Here is a 16,199-nt window from a genome sequence, read left to right as displayed (position 1 = left end):
AATTCTCAATAAGGTTCTTGATCCATACTTTACATTGTGAAGGAATTGTCACTTTAGCATCAGAGATTATATGACGATATTGTTGTTCTAATTATGATCATGATGCGTGCATGTCCGTATTTTGTTTTATCGACACCTCTATCTCTAAACATGTGGGCATATTTATTGATCTCGACTTCCGCTTGAGGACAAGCGAGGTCTAAGCTTGGGGGAGTTGATACGTCCATTTTGCATCATGCTTTTATGTTGTTATTTATCGCATTATGGGCTGTTATTACGCATTACGGTACAATACTTATGCCTTTTCTCTCTTATTTTATAAGGTTTACATGAAGAGGGAGAATGCCGGCAGTTGGAATTCTGGGCTGGAAAAGGACCAAGTTTGAGATACCTATTCTGCACAACTCCAAAAGCCGTGAAAATCAATGAGGAATTATTTTGGATTTTATAAAAAATACTGGGCGGAAGAAGTACTGGAGGGGAGCCACCAGGAGGCCACAAGCCTGCCAGGCGCGCCCTACCCCCTGGCCGTGCCTGGGTGGCTTGTGGGCCCCCTGTTATCCCTCCGGCTCCCATCTTCTGCTATACACTATAGGAATCAGCTTCTTTGCCATCTGCCATCACAGACGGCAAAGAGTAAATCCCGGACGACAAAGAGAATACCACAGACGGCAAAGAATCTCACGGCCGGCAAAATTTCTGTGTCAGCCTATGACGGCATCATACCTTCTTTGCCGTCTGTCTCCCCAGAGCGGACGACAAAGAGCTTTGCCGTCAGCTTTACATAGGAGCAGTCGGCAAAGTGCTCGATACGACAGCCGAAAGGCGTTACCTCTGTTAGGGGTTAACGGAGGCTTTGCCGTCTGCCTCCCCCTCTTCTTTGCCGTCTTCCCCCCCTCTTCTTTGCCGTCTGCCTCCCCCCTCTTCTTTGCCGTCTGCCTCCTCCTCCTCCCCCTCCACTCTTTGCCGTCTGCCTTCTCCTCCTCCCCCCTCCTCTGTGACCTCTTCTTTGCCGTCTGCCCCCCTGGAAGCAGACGACAGAGAGCCTATAGAGACACCTGAGGATGCACAGCTGGGTGCCATGTGGCACCTTTGCCGTCTGCCAGCGGATGGCAAAGACCCGTGCAATCAGCTGGCAGACGGCAAAGAGCCCATATAGTACATGTTTTTTTTGTTTTATATTATTTCACAGGCTCTTTGTCGTCTGCTTCCAGGGGGGCAGACGGCAAAGAAGAGGGCACAGAGGAGGGGGGAGGAGGAGAAGGCAGACGACAAAGAGTGGAGGGGGGGAGGAGGAGGAGGCAGATGGCAAAGAAGAGGGGGGAGGCAGACGGCAAAGAAGAGGGGGGGGGGGGGGGGCAGACAGCAAAGAAGAGGGGGAGGCAGACGGCAAAGCCTCCGTTAACCCCTAACGGAGGCAACGCGTGTCGGCTGTCGTATCGAGCACTTTGCCGACTATATATATATATATATATATATATATATATATATATATATATATATATATATATATATATATATATATATATATATTTGACAGCACATATACATAATTCACCACACATATATGATATATAGTTCACTACACATATACTTGCCAACACATATATAGAATTCACCACACATATATGATATACATATAACTCAATGTACATCCCCATATATCGAAAGAACCAACATACAAAGTATTGCACTGTTTATCCATATATACATGTACATATAGTTCGACATTGTTCATCAACTCAAATGAAAACTAGATGATATACATATAAAGTTCATCCATCGACATTGTTCAACCTCATGAATGCCAGCTTCCATGCATGTAGTATATCCAATCTGCAAAAATGTGAATAAGAAAGTCAGAAGAAGAACAAAATATGATGTTTTTGAGCTAGTTATGTCATTTTAGCGGAAAACAAGCTAAGAATATAATATTCATGAGCTAACCAAGGTTCTTATGCCATTTTTAGCTTATTATGGCATTTTGGAGCTAAATGGGTTAATTATGTCATTGTTGGGGAAATTAAAGCAAGGATAATATGAAAGAGGAGAAGAAAGAGGAGGAGGAGGAGAAGAAGAAATCAAGAAGAAGGAGGAGGAGGAGGAGGAGAAGGACTAGAAGGTCCTTCGCCTTCTCCTACTCCTCCTCCTCCTCCTTCTTCTTCTCTTCTTCTTCCTCTTCTTCTTTCTTTTCATTTTTCCTATTTCTTCTCCTCTTCTCCTCTTGTTGGAGCTAAATTACCTAATTATGTCTTTTTGGAGCTATATGGGCTAATTATATCATTTTAGAGGAAAACAAGGTAAGAATATAATATTGATGAACTAACCAAGGTTCTTATGCCATTTTGAGCTTATTATGGCATTTTGGAGCTAAATGGGCTAATTATGTCATTGTTGGGGAAATTAAATCAAGGGTAATATGAAAGAGGATAAGAAAGAGGAGGAGGAGGAGAAGAAGAAGAAATCAAGAAGAAGGAGGAGGAGGAGGAGAAGGACTAGAAGGTCCTTGGCCTTCTCCTCCTTCTCCTCCTCCTCCTCCTTCTCCTTCTTCTCTTCTTCTTCTTCTTCTTCTTCTTCTTCTTCTTCTTCTTCTTTCTTTTCATTTTTCCTATTTCTTCTCCTCTTCTCCTCTTGTTGGAGCTAAATTACCTAATTATGTCCTTTTGGAGCTAAATGGGCTAATTATCCCATTTTAGAGAAAACAAGCTAAGTATATAATATTCATGAGTTAACCAAGGTTCTTATGCCATTTTGAGGTTATTATGGAATTTTGGAGCTAAATGGGCTAATTATATCATTGTTGTGGAAATTAAAGCAAGGATAATATGAAAGAGGATACGAAAGAGGAGGAGGAGGAGAAGACGAATAAATCAAGAAGAAGGATGAGAAGGAGGAGAAGGAGGAGGAGGAGAAGGACTAGAAGGTCCTTGGCCTTCTCCTCCTCCTCCTTCTCCTTCTCTTCTTCTTCTTTTTCTTCTTGTTCTTCTTCTTTCTTTTCATTTTTCCTATTTCTTCTCCTCTTCTCCTCTTGTTGGAGCTAAATTACCTAATTATGTCTTTTTGGAGCTAAATGGGCTAATTATCCCATTTTAGAGGAAAACAAGCTAAGTATATAATATTCATGAGCTAACCAAGGTTCTTATGCCATTTTGAGGTTATTATGGCATTTTGGAGCTAAATGGGCTAATTATGTAATTGTTGGGGAAATTAAAGCAAGGATAATATGAAAGAGGAGAAGAAAGAGGAGGAGGAGGAGAAGAAGAAGAAATCAAGAAGAAGGAGGAGAAGGAGGAGAAGGAGGAGGAGGAGAAGGACTAGAAGGTCCTTGGCCTTCTCCTCCTCCTCCTCCTCCTTCTCCTTCTTCTCTTCTTCTTCTTCTTCTTCTTTCTTTTCATTTTCCCATTTATTCTCCTCTTCTCCTCTAGTTGGAGCTAAATTACCTAATTATGTCTTTTTGGAGCTATATGGGCTAATTATACCATTTTAGAGGAAAGCAAGCTAAGAATATAATATTCATGAGCTAACCAAGGTTCTTATGCCATTTTGAGCTTATTATAGGATTTTGGAGCTAAATGGGCTAATTATGTCATTGTTGGGGAAATTAAAGCAAGGATAATATGAAAGAGGAGAAGAAAGAGGAGGAGGAGGAGAAGAAGAAGAAATCAAGAAGAAGGAGGAGAAGGAGGAGAAGGAGGAGGAGGAGAAGGACTAGAAGGTCCTTGGCGTTCTCCTCCTTCTCCTCCTCCTCCTCCTTCTTCTCCTTCTTCTCTTCTTCTTCTTCTTCTTCTTCTTCTTCTTCTTCTTTCTTTTCATTTTTCCTATTTCTTCTCATCTTCTCCTCTTGTTGGAGCTAAATTACCTAATTATGTCTTTTTGGAGTTAAATGGGCTAATTATCCCATTTCAGAGGAAACCAAGCTAAGTATATAATATTAATGAGTTAACCAAGGTTCTTATGCCATTTTGAGGTTATTATGTCATTTTGGAGCTAAATGGGCTAATTATGTCATTGGTGGGGAAATTAAGGCAAGGAGAATATGAAATAGGAGAAGAAAGAGGAGGAGGAGGAGAAGAAGAAGAAATAAAGAAGAAGGAGCAGAAGGAGGAGGAGGAGGAGGAGAAGGACTAGAAGGTCCTTGGCCTTCTCCTCCTTCTCCTCATCCTTCTCCTTCTTCTCTTCTTCTTCTTCTTCTTTCTTTTCATTTTTCCTATTTCTTGTCCTCTTCTCCTCTTCTTGGAGCTAAATTAGCTAACTATGTCTTTTTGGAGCTAAATGGGCTAATTATCTCATTTTAGAGGAAAACAAGCTAAGTATATAATGTTAATGAGCTAACCAAGGTTCTTATGCCAGTTTGAGCTTATTATGGCATTTTGGAGCTAAATGGGCTAATTATGTCTTTTTGGAGCTAAATGGGCTAACTATGTCATTGTTGGGGAAATTAAGGCAAGGAGAATATGAAAGAGGAGAAGAGAAACTTACCGTAGTGGTCATCAAGGACGAGAAACACCTGGAGAAGGGTCGTGCGATGCCGCTCGGGAGTTATTCTGCAGAATAGGTATTTTGCAATGTCTCAGTTAGCATGATGACACTCAATTATTAATACTAGTTTATAATGAAACTCACCGTGCCAATCGAAGAGAAGACGGGCATCGGCGGAGGGACTTGACCGCTCTTCTCGCACAGACCCTGAAGAGTGGGTCGTATTAGTTAGTAATGAAACAGACATTACACACATGATTTGGCTAATGTGAAAAAAAACTTACCACAAAAAGCTCGTACAGGGCCCGTTGAATGCCACCTCCTTAGTAATGAATGCCTCAACCATCGATGCTTCAATTCTATGCTTATTTTTACATTTAGCTCGAAGGGTCTTCTGCATCCTCTCAGTTGCATAGCACCAACGATCTTGCACAGGCCCACCCAATCTTGCCTCGGTCGGTAGATGTAAAATCAAATGCTGCATTGGATTAAAGAAGCCCGGTGGAAAGATCTTCTCTAGCTTGCACAACAACTCTGGTGCAAACTCCCCCATGTCTTCTACCACGCCAGGCGACAATTCTTTCGCACAAAGAACACGGAAGAAATAGCTCAGCTCCGCCAGCTCTAGCCATTCATCCTCAGGAATAAAGCCACGTAACATCACCGGCATTACCCGCTCTAGCCATATGTGCCAATCATGACTCTTGAGACCAAATATTTTTAATTTTTCAAGACTCGCTCCCCTCTTTAGATTCGCTGCATACCCATCGGGGAACATCAAGTGCATTTTGACCCACAAGATAATTTCCCTCATAGCTGGCCTTCCAAGATTGAACCAGGCCTTTGGCTTCGACCACTTCTGCTTTCCTTTGCCTTCTCGCATGTTTTGTAACGATCTATGACATAGTGTCTCTTGATCGACTCTAGCCTTAGTATTATCCGTTGTCTTCCCATCTATGTCGAACAATGTACCAAAAATAGCCTCTCCGATATTCTTTTCAGTGTGCATCATGTCGATATTGTGTGGAAGAAGGAGGTCTATGAAGTAAGGGAGATCCCAGAAGCATGGCTTGTGAGTCCAGGCGTGTTTTGAATTATACCCCTTGAAATACCCTGGACGCTCTGGATCAGGCTCGAGGGCGTTTAACTGATCCACGATCTGTTGGCCTGTGAACGCAGGTGGTGCCAAGTTTTTGACAACTTTACCTTTGGTAAAGTTCTTCTTGTCTTTTCTGAACTGATGGTCAGGATCCAGGAACTGACTATGCAAGTCAAAGCAAGAATACTTCCGATCCTCCTGCAACCAATGAAACTGAAGAGCTGCCTTGCATTGAGGGTACGGGAACCTTCCATGCACACACCATCCAGAGAATAGCGCATACGCTGGCAAGTCATGCATAGAGTACATGTAACACACATGCATTTTGAAGTTTTATTTTCTAGCGGCATCGTATGTCTTGACCCCACTATCCCAAGCTTCTTCTAATTCATCCTTAAGCGGTTGCAGGTACACATTCATATTCTTCCCCGGATAATTGGTCCCTGGAATTATCAACGTCAGAAATATGTTCTTTCTTTGCATAAAATGCCCGGGGGGGGGGGGGGAGATTGAGTGGAATGACAAATACAGGCCAACAACTGTATTGGGTTGCCGTCATGCCGAAGGGATTAAAACCATCCGTGGCGGCGCAGACTCGAGGATTCCTTGGATCTGCCGCTTTATCCTGATGCAATCCATCGAAATGTTTCCACGCTTCCCCATCCGATGTGTGTACCATCATCTTATTCCCATCCGCATCTAGTTCGGTTCTTTTACCCAATTTGTGCCATGTCATCTGTCTGGCTGTCTCTTCGACCATGAAAAGACGTTGAAGTCTTGGTACGATTGGCATATACCAAAGAACACTAACTGCGATTTTGGTCTGCCTTTTCTCACCCATACCGTTGTCTACCACATGATACCTGCAAGACTAGCAATTGGGACAATAGTCCAAGTGTGCATACTACTTCCTAAATAAGACACATCCTTTCTCACATGCATCTATCTTCTCATAGGGCATCTTAAGTACATGAAGTATTTTGTCCGACTAGTACAGGTTTGCAGGCATGACATGGCCTTTGGGTAGGAAGCGTCCAAATAGTGTCATCATCGCGTCGTAACATTCTCTTCCCAAGTTGAACTGATCCTTCAGAGCCATTACTTGTACAATTGCATCCAGTTGACAGAGCTCAGTGTGCTCATGGAGAGGACGTTTTGAAGACTCCAACATTTCATAAAAGGCCTTTGCAGATTCCACCATCTCATCTTCCGAATCCCGAGCATCATCAAAGTCTTGCACCATGTCTTTGATCCCGGTACCATGCTCGTCCGTGCGACGACGGACCACCTCAGCTCTTGTGCGTTGTATAGACTCACCATGAAATGTCCACAACGGATAATTAGGCTTAAAACCCCTCCTCTATAGGTGTTTAATCATTACAGCCTCTGTCGTCTTTTTATAGTTGTCGCATCCAGGACAGGGGCAATAGTTTCTTTCCTGGCCATTTGCGAATGCGGCTTTCACAAATTCCTTTGTTTGTACAAACCATTCTTTCGTCATCTCTTTCTGACTAGGATGACCGGTATACATCCACGCACGATCACTCATCTTGCGTAGCTACTAAAGACAGAAGAAATATATTTATATATAATTTAGCATTTATATTCACCGGTTAATCAGGTTCGCCATTTTTATTACGTCCAGGCAACCTACACGCTAATAGGTAAAGATAGGTCCTAATCCCACCCGAGTATGTGTAGATTGGGTTCGTTTTCCCATGCTCTGCTCCGGATCCAACGCAAAATTTCGGCAGCACCTCCCCGCTGTTCTCCTGATACACGTCTCCGCAATAAACAGAGAGGATGTGCATCCGGAGAACAATAGGGAGGCACTGACGAAATTCCGCATCGGATCTAGAGCACAACATACGGGAAAACGAACCCAATCTACACATACTCGGGTTGTCCATGGATAATGTTGGACAATTCAAAAGGATGGCGGTTATAAATATGCAAAGACATGCATATTTATAGATGTCGCCCTTTCGAACGGGAGACGCATACTGGTCACGCATACTGATAAATTAATTTAATTACCTAAATCTAGAAAGTTTCATCCGGAAACCGAGCCACAGTAAATGAAGGGGCGGGGAGGAGATGAAATTTGTACTGACCCACGAATGTAGGGGCGGAGCTCGTACAACGCACGTGCAAGTCTTCGCACAACATACCTCACAGCGACGAGACAACTATTACATGTAAATCCACCCAATCAACACAAATATTCTAATTATGTCATTTTAGAGGAAAACAAGTTAAGAATATAATATTCATGAGCTAACCAAGGTTTTTATGCCATTTTGTAGCTAAATGGGCTAATTATCTCATTGTTGGGGAAAATAAGGTCAGGAGAATAAGATAGAGGAGAAGAAAGAGGAGGAGGAGGAGAAGAAGAAGAAATCAAGAAGAAGGAGAAGGAGGAGGAGGAGAAGAAGGAGGAGAAGGTATTCTTCTTCTCTTCTTCTTCTCTTCTTCTCTTCTTCTTCTTTTCTTCTTCTCCTTCCTATTTTTGTCTTCTCCTCCTCCTCCTCCTCTTCTTCTTCTTCTTCTTCTCCTCCTCTTCTCCTCTTCTCCTCCTCCTCCTCTTCTTCTTCTTCCTATTCTTTCTATTAAGCTAACTAACTAACTAACCAAGCTAACTAAACCTATCGCTAAACCTAGATAGCACTAAACAACAAAAAGAAAGAATCTACCACTAAGTAACTAAAAAAGAATCTAGCTACCACTAAATACCAAACAATAAAAAATCAACTTCTTCTTCTTTTTTCTCTTCTTCTCCTTCTTATTTTTTTCTTATTCTCTTCTTCTCTTCTTCTTTACTTCTTCTCCTTCTTATTTTTTCTTCTCTTCTTCTTCTTCTCCTTCTTCTTCTTCTTCTTCTTCTTCTTCTTCTTCTTCTTCTTCTTCTTCTTCTTCTTCTTCTTCTTCTTCTTCTTCTTCTTCTTCTTCTTCTTCTCCTTCTTATTTTTTTCTTCTCCTCTTCTTCTTCTTCTTCTTATTCTTCTTTTTCTCCTCCTCCTCCTCCTCCTACTCCTCTTCTTCTTCTCCTCTTCTCGTCGTCCTCCTCCTCCTCTTCTCCTCTTCTTCTCCTCCACCTAACTAACCAAGCTAACTAACTAACGTAACTAAAACTACTAACCTAAATAAATCTACCACTAAAACTACTAACAATAATCTAGCTACCACTAATTAACAAAACAAAACTAAATCTGTAAATTAGCAAAAAAAGAAAAAAAATGACTCACCGGAGGGGGGCGACCGGGGGGGGGGGGGGGGAGGGTGCGGCGATGGAGGAGACGGCGGTGGTGGCGGAGGGGGTGGTGGTGGAGTAGGGGCGAGCTCCGACGGCGGTGGTGGTGGAGGAGGTCCCGGGGAGGAGGAGGGGGCGTGGTGGAGGAGGGGGCGCAGGGAGGAGGGGGCGCAGGGAGGCCGGAGGCCGGAGGAGGGAGGAGGAGGGGGCGTAGGGAGGCCGGAGGAGGAGGGGGCGGCGGCGTAGGGAGGCCGGAGGCCGGAGGAGGAGGGGGCGCAGGGAGGCCAAAGGAGGAGGGGCGGCGGCGCAGGGAGGCCGGAGGAGGGCGTGGCGGCGGTGGTGGTGTCGGGGGTGAGAGAGAGGGGTGTCGGGGTGGCCGTTAGGGGTGAGAGAGAGGCGCGTGGGGGTGGGGCTAACGACCGTTAGGGGGGCGGCACCCTCTTTGTCGTCCTCCTCCCGATGACACAGAGGAGAAAAGCGGACGGCAAAGAGAGAGGCCGTTAGGGGGGAGAGAGGGGCTGCAGGGTGGGCCGCCCATGCTCTTTGCCGTCTGCCTGAATGCTCTTTGCCATGAGCTGGCAGACCACAAAGAGCTGGCTGATGGCAAATAGTATCTTTGGCATCAGCCTGCTCTTTGTCGTCTGGTTTTTGGTAGCTGATGGCAAAGAGGGTCTTTGCCATCAGCCAGTAGACGGCAAAGAAGCAGCAGATGGCAAAATCTCTGATTTCAGTAGTGATAAGGAGGGTTTCATCCCAGAAAAAATCAGGGGGAGGCTTTCGGGGAGAGACGCCGCTGCCACGAGGCGGAACTTGAGCAGAACCAATCTAGAGCTCCGGCAGGGCCGTCCTGCCGGGGAAACTTCCCTCCCGGAGGGGGAAATCATTGCCATCTTCATCGCCAACACTCCTCTCATCGGAGGGGACTCATCTCCATCAACATCTTCATCAGCACCATCTCATCTCCAAACCCTAGTTCATCTCTTGTACCCAATCTCCGTCTCGCGACTCCGATTGGTACTTGTAAGGTTGCTAGTAGTGTTAATTACTCCTTGTAGTTGATGCTAGTTGGATTACTCGTTGGAAGATCATATGTTCAGATCCTTAATGCTATTCAATACCTCTCTGGTCATGAACGTAATTATGCTTTGTGAGTAGTTATGTTTGTTCCTGAGGACATGGGATAAGTCTTGCTATAAGTAGTCATGTTAATTTGGTATCGGTTCGATATTTTGATGCGTTGTATGTTGTCTTTCCCCTAGTGGTGTTATGTGAGCGTCGACTACATAACACTTCACCATTATTTGGGCCTAGAGGAAGGCATTGGGAAGTAATAAGTAGATGATGGGTTGCTACAGTGACAGAAGCTTAAACCCTAGTTTATGTGTTGCTTCGTAAGGGGCTGATTTGGATCCACCAGTTTAATGTTATGGTTAGACTTAGTATTAATTCTTCTTTCGTAGTTGCGGATGCTTGCGGGAGGGGTTAATCATAAGTGGGATGTTTGTCCAAGTAAGGATAGCACCCAAGCACCGGTCCACCCACATATCAAACTATCAAAGTAGCGAATGCGAATCATATGAACATGATGAAAACTAGCTTGACAGAAATTCCCATGTGTCCTCGGGAGCGCTTTACCTTATATAAGAGTTCGTCCAGGCTTGTCCCTTGCTACAAAAGGGATTGGGCCATCTTGCTGCACCTTTGTTACTATTGTTACTTGCTACTCGCTACGAATTATCTTATCACACAGCTATCTGTTAACGATAATTTCAGTGCCTGCAGAGAATACCTTGCTGAAAACCACTTTCCATTTCCTTGTGCTCCTCGTTGGGTTCGACACTCTTACTTATCGAAAGGACTACGATTGATCCCCTACACTTGTTCCAAGTCAAGTCACTCAGAATCATTCGGAGGAGGATACCATTCTATCATACTACATCACAACCATTCTAATATGTACACTAGTGGGGACAGGGCCTATAGCCCCGACCCGTAAGGGGCTTTAGTCCCGGTTCACCAACCGGGACTAAAGGGGCGGGACTAAAGGCCTAACCTTTAGACCCGGCCCTGTTACAAGCCGGGACTAAAGGTGCTCCACGTGGGCGCCTCGTAGCGCCCCACGGGCAGGACCTTTAGTCCCAGTTCGTTACACGGGCCGGGACTAAAGATTTTCAGATTTTGCTGTTTTTTGGGTTTTTTTTTGAATGAAATAATTTTATGGTTTTAGGGTTTTAGGGTTTAGGTGTTCGGGAGATCAACGTGATGCCTCGTTTGGTTGTCGGGAATTAGTTTTCATATAATTTAAATAGAAATAATTATGCGTATATATATAAGATTAACTTATCTTACAAGCGAGCATATATATACAATTATATGCAGATCTGAATTATCGGGACTAGAGCCCGTCTATTTGATTACATGGACGAACATCAGTAATGGCCCCTAGCTACACTAAATCGTCCTTTGGCATCTATAGCTTCCGTCCTCAGAAATCCCGCAAGCTCCTCTGCAACAGCAATCGCGCGTTGCTCTGGTAGGACCTTCGTCCTCATGGCCGTGTGCTATATAAGAAGAGGAGATGAATATGAATATAAATCATGATAAAAAAGAATGACGGGTAAAAATAGAGGTGTGAATGTTCATTGCTTACGTCGAATCTGTGATCCTTGAGCTCAGAGGTAAACGTGCGAATGGTCTCGCAAACATAGTATCCGCATAGATGCGTTCCCCGTGGCTGCTGGCCGCACTTTACGAGAATAGAATATATATAATCAAAATAATAATCTAGCGTCATAAATGTATTGAAAATTAATAGAAGTATATCATACTACTACTTACCTGAGCCGCTCTAAAGGTCAGCTTCTCAGGAAAGTTACCGGGAGTCACGCACTTGAACCGCTTACAAACCCTGCCCGACAAGGATAATGATTTGCTAAGTTTTTCATTAATTGATATATCAGAAAATCATCGAAAGAGACCGATAGAGCGCAAGAATGATTAAAATTACCCTTGGAGTATGTCATGCAGGCTTTGGAACTGTTCCAAGGGTCTCGATAATGGGTCGAAGGCATCAATTCTTCCCTTATCAATTTGAATGTCCAACAGAATCCAATGAAAGCTGCACATGTATATACATATATATATATATATGTGTGTGTGTGTGTGTGTGTGTGTGTGTCAGTAACTTATCAATTACACTTATAAGTGAATGGACACAACAGAGTAAAGACCCTCACTTGAAGTTGTATGGAAACAGTATGTGGTCACAAAATTTTTGATCTGTTAGAAACCTTAGAAGGTTTTCCTCCGTCTCCTTGGGATAATTAGTTAGCGTCGCTATATGTATTTTATCTGGGTCAATAAACTCAATGTTTATGATGCTCTTACTTTTACAATCCAGAATCTTCATTCTGCATAATAGAGTACAAGTTATATATAGACAATGAATTGAAATAACTAAACAAGTTATATATAGACAACGAATTGAAAAACTTACAGACAATAGAAACTCATAAGCGATTTGTCGAGGGCGTCGCCATTGTACATCTGGAAGAGTTCATCAAAGTCCATATGGATTTCTTCGGGGCGGCCGTAGTACTCCCGTGGCACACTCAGCACGATCATCGTTCTCCCCTTCTTTGATTCACTTAAGTACCATGTATGCAAGTAACGCATATTTGTTGGGAGATCATCTTTGCTGACCAAAGGCTCACCCATGACAAACTTTGGCTTAGGGGCTACCACAGCCTTGGGTATCTTGTCGTCTTGGGAAAACATCAATTCTTCAACCGAGATACCACATTGAGCCGCCAACTCCTTTGCTCTTTCTAAAGCTAGCCCCTGCACCGGAGGGGGAACATTCTCGGTTAACACCTTGAGGGGTGGGATCGACTGTTTTGCCTGTTGTTCAAGCTGATGAACGTCTGATTTTTTCTTGCTTGTAGTTGAACTGCTCTTTTTCACTTCCTTCTGCAATGTGCATGTATAGTCATCAGGCTTATGGTGTAAGTCATAAGGTCTGATAGGAATATTAGCAGACGTACCTTTGGGAGGGGCGACCGTTTGCGCTTTGGGGTGCTCTGTGGCTTAGGAATCGTCGGCGGAGCGTTCTTGGTGGCACGCTCCCGCTTAGTATCTGGAGCGGGCGGCGGCGGAGACGGACGACCCAAGTCCGGCGGCGGTGATCAAGATCTTCTCTTTTTCACTTCCTTCTGCAATATGCGTGTATAGTCATCAGGCTTATGGTATAAGTCATACTGTGATGGAAGGGTCGTGAAGTATTTTGCAAATGCTATTTGCTTCTAGGTGTATTCCGGGCGGGGCTCGGGTTCCTTCTTTTTCATCTGCGCATCGTGATGTTACTTTGCTATCCTGGCGTTTTCCTCGGGGGTACGATCATAAGGTCCGATAGGAAGATTAGCATGACATACCTTTAGGAGGGGCGACCGTTTGCGCTTTGGGGTGCTCTGTGGCTTAGGAATCGTCGGCGGAGCGTTCTTGGTGGCACGCTCCCGCTTTGCATCCGTGGTAGGCTTAGGCTTTGTATCCGGAGCGGGCGGCGGCGTTGCGTTCTTGGTGGCACGCTCCCGCTTTGTATCCGTGGCAGGCTCAGGCTTTGTATCCGGAGCGGGCGGTGGCGGAGCGTTCTTGGTGGCACGCTCCCACTTTGTATCCGTGGCAGGCTCATGCTTTGTATCCGGAGCGGGCGGCGGCGTTGCGTTCTTGGTGGCACGCTTCCACTTTGTATCCGTGGGAGGCTCAGGCTTTGTATCCGGAGCGGGCGGCGGCGGAGCGTTCTTGGTGGCACGCTCCCGCTTTGTATCCGTGGCAGGCTCACGGTTTGTATCCGGAGCGGGCGGCGGCGGAGCGTTCTTGGTGGCACGCTCCCGCTTTGTATCCGTGGCAGGCTCAGGGTTTGTATCCGGAGCGGGCAGCGGCGGAGCATTCTTGGTGGCACGCTCCCGCTTTGTATCCGTGGCAGGCTCAGGGTTTGTATCCGGAGCGGGCAGCGGCGGAGACGGACGACCCAAGTCCGGCGGCGGTGATCGAGATGGACTCGTGTTGTGCTGGCCGACGTCATGTGGAGGGCTTGGAGGTAATGGAGGTGTAGGTGACCTGCGACGACTCGGAGGCGGTGTTGTCCTTAGGGCCGAGCCTGGAAGCTTGATGTAGTTCTTGTCCCATAGGATGACTCCACCTAGTACTTCTCCGAGTGTCCTCTCATCTTCGGGTCCAGCTATGTCGAGCTCCATATCATTAAACCCCATCATGATTTCATCCACCCCGACTTTAGCAAAGCCAGCTACAATCTCACGGTCATGCCAACGTGCATTAGGGCCAGAAGGTAAAGCTTGTCCGACGGCCACCTTCATGGATATGTTCCTGAATTTCTGATGAAGTTCACATGATGTTGAATCCTTGATTCCATCCACGGGGTAGCCGGGACCGCCCTCTATCATTCTTCGTTCATTGGCGGGCGGGGCCTCAGATTCAGCCACGCTGCTTTTCCGCTTAGATGGGGCGCCGGTAATATCAAGTGCAGGATCTTCCTGGCGCGGTACTCCTCTAAGCTCATCAATCTGCTTCTGTTGCTCGTTAATCCTGGCAAGCAACTGGTTGAACTTGTCATTCTCCTCATCCTGCTGCCGCTTCTTTGCTCTCTCTCGGCTTTTGTAAGTGTCTTGGTCTCTGGCAAACCCAAGCCATCACGGGTAAGATGGACCGAAGCCTCGCATTCGTCCTCCATGTTCGTCATTGCCGAGGAACAGTGTGAGCAAATCTTTATCTCTATCTGCAGTGAACTTTCTTTGTCCCTCCTTAATTTCTTTCACTATCCTTTTCCAATTCTCCCTGGGTATCCTAAGATTGTCATTGCAGATGAGGTCCCCTGTTTTTTCGTCGTACAACCCACCATGCGCAAGGAACCAATTTCTTGCTCTCAATTCCCACTCATGACGGAGTGGTTCAGGTACGATGCCTTTATCTATCAGATCTTGCTCTTTCTTTTCCCACTTTGGGATGGAAGTCTCATAGCCCCCTGGCCCCAGCTTGTGGTGATATTTCTTCTTGTCGGCATTTATCTTGTTCTTTTCTGATAATGCCTGGGCATCTTCTGACTCCTTGTACTCTTGAAATTCCTTCCAGTGATTCGCCTGCTTGGCTAGATACCCCTCGAATACTGGCACTTTCTTTGTCTTCAGATAGTTTTTCCATAGCTTCTTCTTCCAGCTATGGAACAGTTCGGCCATCTTCTTTAGAGTCCACTGCTTGACTTTGGCCCTCAGTTTGTCTGCGGCGTCTTCATTCTCACATTCTGGCAGGTTGAAATGTGACATGAGATCATTCCAAAGATTATCTTTGTACCTTTCGGTGACATAGTCACTATCGGCTGCCCCTTTGCGCTTGTTCCACTCCCGAACGCTGATCGGGACGTGATCCCTAACGAGAACTCCGCATTGCTTCTTGAATGTGTCAGCAGCATTCTTAGGAAGCTTGGGTTCACCCGTAGGCATTATCACCTCAAAGGTGTAATGCGTCCGTGCATCCAACTTTCTAGTCGGGCCTCGTTTCGTAGATTTGCTCGATGTGGAGGCCTAAGAGGGAGAAACATTCGTCAAATGAATGTATATGTATACAATATAGAGCTATCTCCAATATTTTTCACATATTACAAGTTATTGTCGAACTTCATATGTATACCTCGCCGGACTTTATTATTTCTTTACCGGCTTCTCCACCGGCTTCTCCATCAGTGGAGCTATCACCTTCTCCATCATTGGACCTATCTCCTGCCCCATCAGCTTCATCTTCGTGTCGCTCGACCTCCATTCCATATCCGGAGTCGTTTAGATATGACGTCGGAGATTCAGCCGGTTCAACGTCGGGGCCGTCTTTGATTATATCTTCGAGAAGTTCTTCCTCTTCGAGGTTCCTAATATGTGGATCCATAGTTCTGCAAAAAACGGAGATTTGATTAACTAATAAACTAACAAACTATATAAGAGGGGTTGGAAACTTCGAAGGCTCGTTTTATATAGGAGGACCTTTAGTCCCGGGTCTTGGCTAGAACCTAAACTCTAAAATACCAGCCGGGCGGAGCCCAGTCCCGGACACTTAAGCATATACAATAGCAAAATTAAACTAGTTCTATTAATTTTCTTGCTAAAAATAAACTATTAACACTTAAGCATATACAATAGAAAAATTAAACTATTAACACTTAAGCATATACAATAGAAAAATTAAGCAATAATCTAAGAAACACTATTAACACTTAAGCATATACACTATATAATAGCAAAATTAAATGACAAAAAAAATAGTTCTTCTTCTTGTAACCCTAAACTAATTTTTCCTCTTCTTCTATTTGTC

This window comes from Hordeum vulgare, chromosome 3H, assembly GCF_904849725.1.
Source record: "Hordeum vulgare subsp. vulgare chromosome 3H, MorexV3_pseudomolecules_assembly, whole genome shotgun sequence".
Classification (NCBI taxonomy): Eukaryota; Viridiplantae; Streptophyta; class Magnoliopsida; order Poales; family Poaceae; genus Hordeum; species Hordeum vulgare.
This window is presented reverse-complemented; position numbering follows the sequence as displayed.